The sequence below is a fragment of the Castanea sativa genome, chromosome 1, assembly GCF_040712315.1.
Source record: "Castanea sativa cultivar Marrone di Chiusa Pesio chromosome 1, ASM4071231v1".
NCBI classification, from domain to species: Eukaryota; Viridiplantae; Streptophyta; class Magnoliopsida; order Fagales; family Fagaceae; genus Castanea; species Castanea sativa.
In genome coordinates, this window is record NC_134013.1 from 89,825,929 (window position 1) to 89,836,424 (window position 10,496).

At 33.6% G+C, this 10,496-nt stretch overlaps 1 pseudogene; it reads right to left on the bottom strand.

Moving 5' to 3' along the window:
* The window catches only part of LOC142619638 (elongation factor 1-gamma-like), a 31,019-nt pseudogene extending 26,138 nt beyond the window's left edge, over positions 1-4,881 (bottom strand).
* Positions 4,882-10,496: the final 5,615 nt, after the last annotated feature.

Below are 10,496 nucleotides of genomic sequence, written 5' to 3' on the forward strand. Positions count from 1 at the left end.
ATTCCATTTTCGTTAGTAATCTAACAGTTCATAATTTGATTTTTTTTTTCTATCATCAACAATGAAATTTTTGCATTACACAACATTTTAAAGCTTATGTTTCATAAAACATTTAAATATGAAGAGCATCCAACAGTTAAATTATTAACAAAAACTATGGACAATGCTAATATGAAAACAACCTCAAACTTCAAGAATTAAAAGTGCACTGTAGTCTTTCATTTTTCATGCCCCAGCTTTCTCAGCTACCAAAAAAGAGATTTGCAAACCTTTGTGAACCAAACATCTAGCTTCTTACATCCCTTTATGGAATTTGCAATTAGAGTGCAAGCAGCTAGCATCCCTTTGTTGTACATGAATATGCATTTGAGAAGGAAATTGTATATGTTTATTTGTTAAAGTTTGTTTTTCATCAGTTTATTTAACTTTTTGTTAGTTGGATTTTGTGTGTGTGTGTGTGTGTTTAAAATTGGCTAAAGTATGAATGCACTTAAAAATGTAAGGTTTTAAAAAAACTGAACATAAATTAGATAAGTTAAAAGTTAAATGAAAAGGCTCGTGGTTATGTGTTTGGCAAAAAGCTATTAGCTATTAATTTTTTGTTTCTTGTCTTAGCTTTAATTTCAAATTCTCAAAAATTAACTTTTTAAAAAATAAGTTTTTTTATTTGGTCTCATATTTAGCAAATAAGCGAAAAAAACTGCGGGAGTTTGCGTTTTGAGGTTACATCTCTCTCTCTCTCTCTCTCTCTCTCTCTAAAGGTAAAACTCATAAATGCTTGTAGTATAAACACTCTTTTTTCACAAAAATTCCCCAATTATTAAAATGGTCAATTATGATTGTGCGTTCATCACTCACAATCAATCACTTTAATTATTTCCTCAAAAAAAAATAATTGTGAATTTTGTTATGAAAAAATTTATGTGGGTAGCATTAGTGCATTACTGATAAAACTATATGTTTCACAATGGTCTAAATTTATTTATTTTCAGTATTGTGACTATTGTCTTCCAATTCTAAAAGGGATCGCGTGATTAGGTTGGTCTTGGTCCAACATTTTTTACAATTGTGGTGCTGTCTGGGCCCAACATTTTTAACATGTGTGGTTCCATGGATACTACAAATGTGATTGCCTTACAAACTAATGTTTTGTAATCTTCTATAGTAACCGTAAAACTGGTACTACAATTTTTTGCCTTACAAACTAATGTTGTGTTATCTTTTATAGTAAAATTGGTAGTAGTTTTTAAGACGTCCAAGACCAAGTGTATGATATGGCAAGAAACATTTGAGCAGTCTTGCACCAAACCCAAAAATAAATGAATGTAAATAAAAAAAATTCCAAGCCCATCTCAAAAGTAACTCTAAATTAGAAACTTATGAAACTTATATTAAACTGCTTGGTAACGTGGGACGAAACCCACTTTGAAACCCTTAAAGAAATTTATTTTATTTTTTTACTAAGTTATTATTAAATAGAGTAGTAAATAAAGAGAATCTGTATTGGATGAAATCTTTTTATTTTTATTGGGTATTGCAAGATACACATACGACAATCTCACTATTCTAAAACCAAAAACTTAAAATTAGGATTGGAATCAAAGATGTACAACCTTAAATCAGCAAACCAAGATTAGAAATTAGAAAACACTTGATCTGATAACAAACCATTAGTATAAAAAGGTGGATAACTCTTAATTTAATTTTGCATACCATCAGGCAACCATTCATCTAACACCAAAGATTCTATCATATAGAATATTAAAATTTTGAAACAGCAGATACAAACTTATAAATTATACAAGACCTCCACTCAAACACAAAAAGACTAAACTTAGTCTCTGTTTAGAAAAGCGTCAATAAAAACTCTAGCAGCAAAAACACACAAAAATACAACTTTTAATCCAGGGACTAATTGGGGTCATTCACTTGAAGCACTTGGCGTCCAAAATATGCTGGCCTTCAAGGTTCGCAATCTTCAATCATCTGACTCACACGTTCCTTCTGCTCTTCATCTGTGATATCAACCTTCTTCCACTCGTATAGCTCCATGTCATAGCACTCATCAAGCACAAATTTCGGAATATCTTGCCCACAGAGAAGCCACAGCAACTTCACCTTGAATGGTGGCTCTGAACCGATCACAAGCATCTTTCCAAAAGCATATTTGCACGTTAGATTCATACTCTGAAGAAATCCAATGACCTGATTTGTTAATTAGTGTTACAAAGGAAACAGTATTCTCATCATTGTACCCAGAGATAGCAACAAGTGACATATAATGTAGAGAACGGGCTCATATGGAGAAAAGGCATGACAAATGGTAGACTCACGTTTTAAAACAAAAGGAATGGGCCAGGTGGTTGAACTGAAAACAAATCTGCTAGTATATAAGCCAGTCACTTTCGTCAACTAATCAACGTGCATAAACATTTAATTTAACTGATCATACAAACATTTAAAAGATAGCAACCTCATCGTATATTCATATGAATGATTACTTCAACGGGACTTCTTGAGTAAATTAATACATAGGAACTACCAATGCAAATTATACTACCAATGCCTATATGTCATTATCAAAGGAAGATGACTAAAGCAGAGGTTAATAGCAACCTCTCGGAAGTTGGTCTTTGTGTTTGAGTACAGCCTCTTCCAGCAATCCAGTATCATCTTGCTTGGGGGCAGTAGATCGAGAGGATTCTTAGGTTTGGGCTTTGGAGCCTCCTCCTCTTCTGCACCAGCTTCTGGCTTGGGCTTCGCAGGCTCCTCCTTTTTTGGCTTCTTTTTTAAATTCATCCTTAGGCTTTGGTTTAGCAGATTCTTTTGGCTGAGATGGCTTCTTTGTACAAGCCTAAAAGCCAGGACAGACTCAGTCTGATTCACCATGGCTCCAGAAGTATTGTTACACATGAGGGAACTCAGAGGTAAAGCTCTTAATCATCAGTTGAGTGAAGCCCACATAATTTGCATGGTGTAACAACGTCAGCCAGAAGCACGGAATGCCCAACCATGAAAGTGTTTGAGGCAAGACGAGTGTTTACAGCACCCAGCTCTCTTCAATAATGAAGTTGCAGCTTCCTCGGTCTTCACGCAAAAATTATACACATCAGATATGGCTCATATGGGCAGTGCATAGTTATGATGGGATTGTGAGAATTTAGATTTTTTATGTAGGATATATATAGCCTGCATTAATTTTGATTTTACATTATCATTTAGATGCCAAAAAAGAATTTAAAAATTTCCATAATAAAATAAGATGCAACTCACCAGAGGAAGGTATTCCGCACGTAAAATTTTAGGTCTATAAAATGCTTGAATATTAGCATCAATCTCAAATGATGCAAAATCAATCCACTGCTGTATGTGGACCTGAAAATTTATGCATATGTAACCATAAGCATCATAACACACGCACATGCAGAAAGAGAGAGCACCATCAGTAGTTATAAACATCTCAATCATCAATATGAAAAGAACCATATAAAGGATTGTCAGCCTTCAGGGCTTCAGGCGAGTAACTGCAGCAATAGATAAAAAGCACATAAGTCCCAAAATAACAATCTTTAGAGGATCACCAAAATTAATGGTTGAGGGATGAAAGTCTATAGTCTTACCATAACGTGCTATAGCATTGCTCTCAAATACTGGACCATTAGGTGTTTCCACCACGCGCGGGAACCTAGTAACAGATTTATTAGGAAAGCCTTTCATAAAACGAACATGCAATTAGTGGAGTACAGATTACCACAAATTTTACAATATTGAACTATACCTTCCCAGTAGGTTTATTAGAGACACCCATCTCAAAATTTGGGGCTAGTTCAACTTTAACAGAGGTGTATTCCGCAGTGATGAGTGTCTTGTATGAATTTTTCTTGTGAAAACTATTCATTTGAGACGTAAAACTTTAGAAACTTCAGAGATTTAAATTGACATCAAGCAAGCAGCATACTATGCAAAGCAATCAAATTTGTGACCAATTGTATGGTACTTGCTAAGTGCTGACGAATAAGGCTAACGAAATGATATCATAATTAGTCAGATTCAATAAAAGTCTAGTGCTTTCAGAATCAAAAACAAAATTTTTCTTTTACCAGACGGTTTTCTGGGCAACCAAACACATCTTTACCCCACAAAAAATTTCCGAAAGAGAAAAGAATCCATAACAGATCACATACATAGTATCGAGACACGCCACAGCCATGGCTTCACGGAAAAACGCTTCGCTCCGATCTCAGATCTGAACACCAAAAAACAAAAACAATTATAAAAATGAAACCTTTAAAACGAATTGATTTGAAAAGTAACGCGTTTGATTCAAAAGCGAAACATTTTCGAAAAAGTCAACCATTCAAATTAGCAAATGAAATCTAATTTCGCCTCAACACCAATTCCACGCACACAACTTCCGAAAAGAAATTGATAGTTTCCAATCAAAATCGCATAACTTCATAGCTACAAAAATGAAATCAACCCAAAACCAAAAAGATGCCACTGAAATAATCAAACATAGAATACTAAACAAATTCCAACAATAAATTCGGTAAAATGATGATCTCTTACAGATTCTCTATGTCGTGCGATAATATTGGAATTCCGAGCTGACTCCGTGGAAATTGGTATGTCTGAGAATTTGAGAGTCTTACAGACTCAGAGAGATTCATATGGTTGTAAGGCCCATAACTTTGACTTTCCAAAAAATTTAGGAAGCGCCGTTTTAGACAAAAGTACTTGTAAAACGTTATAGCATTTTCCAAAAATATAAAATGTCATTTTAAGATGAGACATGTCATTAATATTTAAATTACTGCAATTCGGATCGGATAAAAGTAAAACCTGTCATAATTAAATACTATTCAGAAGTGGAATTTAAATAATGAATTGGCCAACAGCTCATAGCATAATGAAATGATTGCATCTGTCCAATAACAATTATCCATTCAGGCAAAGAATTACAAAAATACAAGAAAAAATTGCAAAACCTCAAACCGTTATATTTAACAAAAACATACAGCCCCAAGCCCCCAAATGCTAAACAGGACCAACAAAAAAAAAAAAAAAAAAACTTAAAAACTTTATTTCTAATTAAATTAAAAAGGCATAGTGGCAGCAAGTGAAGTTCGACCCATAGCAATTTTGCCGTTAATGGTACCGTCGTCATCATCACTGGAACCTTCATCGTCATCGACGTCTTCAAAACGCTCAGTGCATTCTTCTCTCGTTGGGACTCTCATAGCAATATCTTCGTTAATGGTATCACCTTCATTGTCACCGACGACCTCAAAACGCTCAGGGTATTGACCTCCCGTTGTGACTCCCATAGCAATGTCTCCGTTAATGGTACCACCTTCATCGTCACCGACGACGACTTCAAAACCCCCAGCGTATATGGTAACTCTCATAGCAATGTTGGCACGGGATATCCTAGCAATTTGACCCCTGATGGTTTCGCCTCCATTATCACCACGGACGACGTGGACACGGTTGGTAGTTTGGACATGGCCGCGACCACCTCTGCGATTACGTTTCCACTTTAGTAAATACAAAAGTAGCAAAACAATGAGTGTCAGTAGGTATAACACTTTCCCAGCAAGATCAAGCTGCAACAACATTGTTTCTTCACTGTTACAAAGGAAAAGAAATTGTATCAAAAGGGGACCAAAACAAAACAAAAACAAAAACAAAAAAGATTAACCATAGATATTGTTCTGTTTGTTACCCGCTATAAGGTGGAGAGAAGTATGAAAACTTGTGCATAGATCGTCCCATTCCTCTCTTCTTAACAAAATGCTATTCTTTAGATCTCCGCGCCGAGCAGAGCTCAATCTATCTGAGAAAGAGAGAGATATTTGATAATCTAATAAAACTTAAAAGCGAAAGAATGGGCATGCTCCTAACTCAAGTCCAAGTGACTCCTTAAATAGGAGAAGAGAAAGTATGCGAATGAAATGAGTGCGGGATGAAATGACTGATTGGTCCGGATCGCATGAAGCATTGTCCCAAGCTTTGAATGACATCAGGTTATAAACACACGCACACCATGCAACACAACCAATGTGGGACATATTCCCGCACGCAGGTATTTGAATTTTTTTTTTTTTGTTGAGAATTATGTCAAATAAATCCATAAAATAATCAAATCAATTAAATATGAGTTTCATCCTAGGAATTGCGTGACACAAGGGAAAGAGGGCAGGAAAGGAGCATATTAAATATGCTATCATTAATAATGTAAACAAACAACTATACCAATAAAAAATTAAAAAATTGATAACGAATAATTTTATAAAATAAAACAACACTGAAGTGACTCACATAGTAATTCTTCAAACGGTCTTATTTCGCTGGGAAGAAAGAGATGACCTTATAGAGGAAGAGAGAGAGGAATATTTGAGAAATAGAGAGATATTTGACAATCGCAGAGGTGGAGATTGAAGGTGGCTGGCTGGTTTAAGAAGAAGCTTTGCTTTCTATGTTTGGGTTTTGTGGAGCGAGGAATTTATATAGGAGTTAATGGAAAGGATAGGAAAAAAGAAAGTTAATTTGGCCGATCATTTTTGACACGTGGAGGGTGAAGATGGGTTTCGGTGTAGTTTTGACTTGCGTTAATGTGAAAGGGATCCAAGGATCAGGTGGTATATCCAAGGATCAGATCCTTGCTGGTATATCCAAGGATCAGGTGGTAAAACATTTCTAGAGATGAAAATGAATATAGCCGGTTCAATTGAGAATCGGCCGGTCCGACCATATTTTAAAACCATAAATATGAGAATATCTTTGTCTGTCAGACTCTCAATAAATTGAGTCAACTCGGAATCGTCGCAAGCTGTAAGAACTCGTCATTTTACTGAATTTGTTGCTCAGATTTTTTTATTATTTTTGGTTGATTTCCTTTTTGGAACTATGAATTTATGCAATTTTTATTTGAAACTATGAATTTCTTTTCGGTTGCTATGTGCATGGAATTAGTTGAGGCAAAATTAGATTTTATTTGCTAATTTGAATGGTTGACAAACTTTGGAAAGGTTTTTATGGAAATTCTTAGCTCTTTATCTCCACAATTTTTTTTTTTTTTTCTACAGAAAATAATTCCATTGAAAGTCTTTGATTTCCAAGAATGTTTCATTGTTTCGCTTTTGAATCAAAGTGTCACTTTTCAATTCAATTCTTTTTAAAAGTTTCAATTTTATTATTGTTTATTTTCTCGGTGTTCAGATATGAGAGAAACGTTTCTCCGTGATGCCATTGCTGTGGGTCTGTGGCGTGTCTCAATTCTATGTATGTCATCTGTAAAAAATGTTGGACCAAGACCAACCTAATCACGCGATCCCTTTTAGAACTGGAAGACAATAGTCACAATACTGAAAATAGAGTTTCAGCACTGCAAAATTAGTAATTTTTTTTTTTTGGATAAACAAAAATAAGTAAATTTAGAAAATTGCAAAACATATAGTTTTATCAGTATAGCACTAATGCTACCCTACACAATTTTTTTATAACAAAATTTACAGTTATTGAAGTGATTGATTGTAAGTAGTAGACACAATTGACACTTATAGACCACCACTCATAATTGACCATTTTAACAATTGTTGATTTTTTCTGAAAAAAAAAAAAAGTGTTTGAATGGCAAGCATTTCTAAGTTCTACCTTTAGGCTCCGTTTGGTTGGGATGAAAATAAAAAGGATGGAAAAAGAAGAGAGGAAAATAGGGAAGAAAACATTGTATTCCCTTGTTTGGTTCAAGAGAGAAAACAAGAGGGAAAGAAAGCAATGAAGAAAAAAATCAATCCGTGTCCACAAACATTTAGGGGCTGTTTGGTAGAGTATTTGGAGTAACAGTTTTCAGTGTTTAAACAACATTATATGCATTTTCACACACTTTTTGGTTAGTTGTTATTGGTTCAAATTTGAACCTAACACTAAGATTACTTTTTTGCCCCAATAATAACAACCAGTAATAACTTGCCACTTAAGATTTGTTATAAAAATGTTGTGAAAATGTTGTGGACATATCATTTTTTTTTTATATGCAATATTGTTGGCTAAACTCTAAATCGCACCACGCCGCACCACACTGTACATGTGACTGCAAAAATAAGGTGCGGTGCAGTTATGATTTTAGTTAAACCCTACCGCAAAGTGTGGTGCTAAAAATGGTCCAAAACTGCACCGCACCGCACCGCGAACACCCCTAATCACATCTATTGATTTTTTTTTTTGGGCAATTGGCATGCAGTTTAGAAAAAATAAAGATATATGGTAGTACCTAAATCTATGAATGAGAAGTTATAGTATGAGTGTTTTTTTTTTTTATTCAAAATAAAGAAGAAGGGAATTGGGAAAAAAAAATACCAATAAGTTTAGTGGTTGTAGCAAAAAAAAATCTATGTTTTTTTTATTATATATATATAATTTTTATTTTGAAAATTTAATTTATAAGTAGATACATAAATTTGAAAATTAATAGGAGAGTGACTCTATTTTTTAGACAATATTTTAATGGAAGTTAGGATTATATTTTTACCAGATTGTGAACCAAACATCTAGCTTCTGATGTCCCTTTATTGAATTTGCAAGCAGAGTGCATACAGCTAGCATCCCTTTATTATACATGAATATGCATCTGAGAAGGAAATTGTATATGCATCTAGCTTTTTGTTAGTTGTTTTTTTTTTTTTTCGTGCTTAAAATTGGTTAAAGTATCTATGCTCTTGAAAATGTAAGGTTTTAAAAAAATTGTACATAAATTAAAATAAGTTAAAAGTTAAATGAAAAAGCTCATGGTTATGTGTTTGGCAAAAAGCTATTAGCTATTAGCTTTTTTTTTTCTTGTCTTAATTTTAATTTCAAATTCTCCACAATTAACTTTTTTAAAAATAAGTTTTTTATTTATTTATTAATGATTTGTCTCATATTTAGCAAATAAGCTAACAAAACTATAAGGTAGAGATATTGTTCTGTTTGTTAGCCGCTACAAGGTAGAGATCAGTATGAAAACTTGTGCATAGATCGTCCCATTCCAATTTGTTGATGAATTTAAAAGAAGCTTAGCTTAGCTAATTCTCTTCTTAACAAAATGCTGTTCATTAGGTCTCCGCGCCGAGCACAATCTATTTGAGAACGAGAGAGATAGTTCCCTATCGCAGAGGTCTATTGGCTGTGACAAGCATCGACCGACATTTTTTTATTATAAAAAAATGCGTATATCCCGAGTTCGCGGCGTGATTGTTTGAGCGCGTCCGTGGGGATGTTCATCTTTCCTGCATTTCTAATGAATCAAAATTTTACTCAAAATTTTACTCAAAATTCCTGTCCAAAAAGAATCAAAGATGCTAATATATGCCATTAGTTTTTTTTTTTTTTTTATGCAGTTAATTTAACGATTAAACTAACTGGAATTCAAAATTTGACTCACTCACCGAGTTTACGTGTCTCTACCTCATTGGTTTTTCTGCCAAATAAGTAAATTCCAATCTTATTGTGAAAACAAAAATTCCTGGCCAATTTGGAGAGCCTTTACCCAGAAACACGTGGCATCACCTTGAATCGGACGGCAATCAGCGCCACCTTCGCCACAATCATAATCACCTGGAATAGTTTCTCAGCAAAATAACAGATTCAACATAAATTAATATAACAATTTAAAAAGTGAAGTAACCAAAAAAAAAAAAACAAAAACCAACCAAAAACTCATTAGGAACCAACCACATAATTATCATCTTCTTTTTGGGAGAGCACCAAATTTTTTTTTTTTTGGTTGTTACGTGTTGGAATTTCTTTCTAAAATTGAATAGTATTAAAAGAAAGGAGAAGAGAGATTTAATATCGGTGCAGTTAAGGTGGCAAAATTGGACACAACTCGCGAACTACCCGACACGACATAACATGAAATTAGTAGGTTATGAGTTGAGGCTTAATGGATTAATGTCATATTCGGGTTGACACGACTAATCCATTTAATAAACAGGTTGAGTTAGTGTACATCACATGAAACCTGTTTGACCTATCTAATCCAATTAATTAAATGACATGTTACCAATATATCATTCAAACCCTAGGTATATAAACTTATTAGTTGTTGTGGTTTATTTTCTTTGACATATTATGATTGATTATTTGTGATATTGAGATATGCTTTAGTTTTGAATAATTATTTGTGATGCAATTACTTATTAGTTCTGAATTTTATATTAAAAATATTTATTTGTTTTTGGTTTTTCATAATTCATATCAATTTGGTTAATACTAAACTTAGTTTTTTTTCATTTTGATAAAATCTAATAAATAGATCGACACAACTAACCCATTTAATAAATGAGTTGTATTAGGGTTGAGAAATCTTGACCCATTTAATAAATATTTCAGGTTATAGTTGACCCATATAATCAAATACTCATGAGTCGACATGACACAAACCTGACACACGAACACGAATTGTCACCCCTATGTGTAGTTGTAAATTATTGTAATTGTTTTGATATAAATTT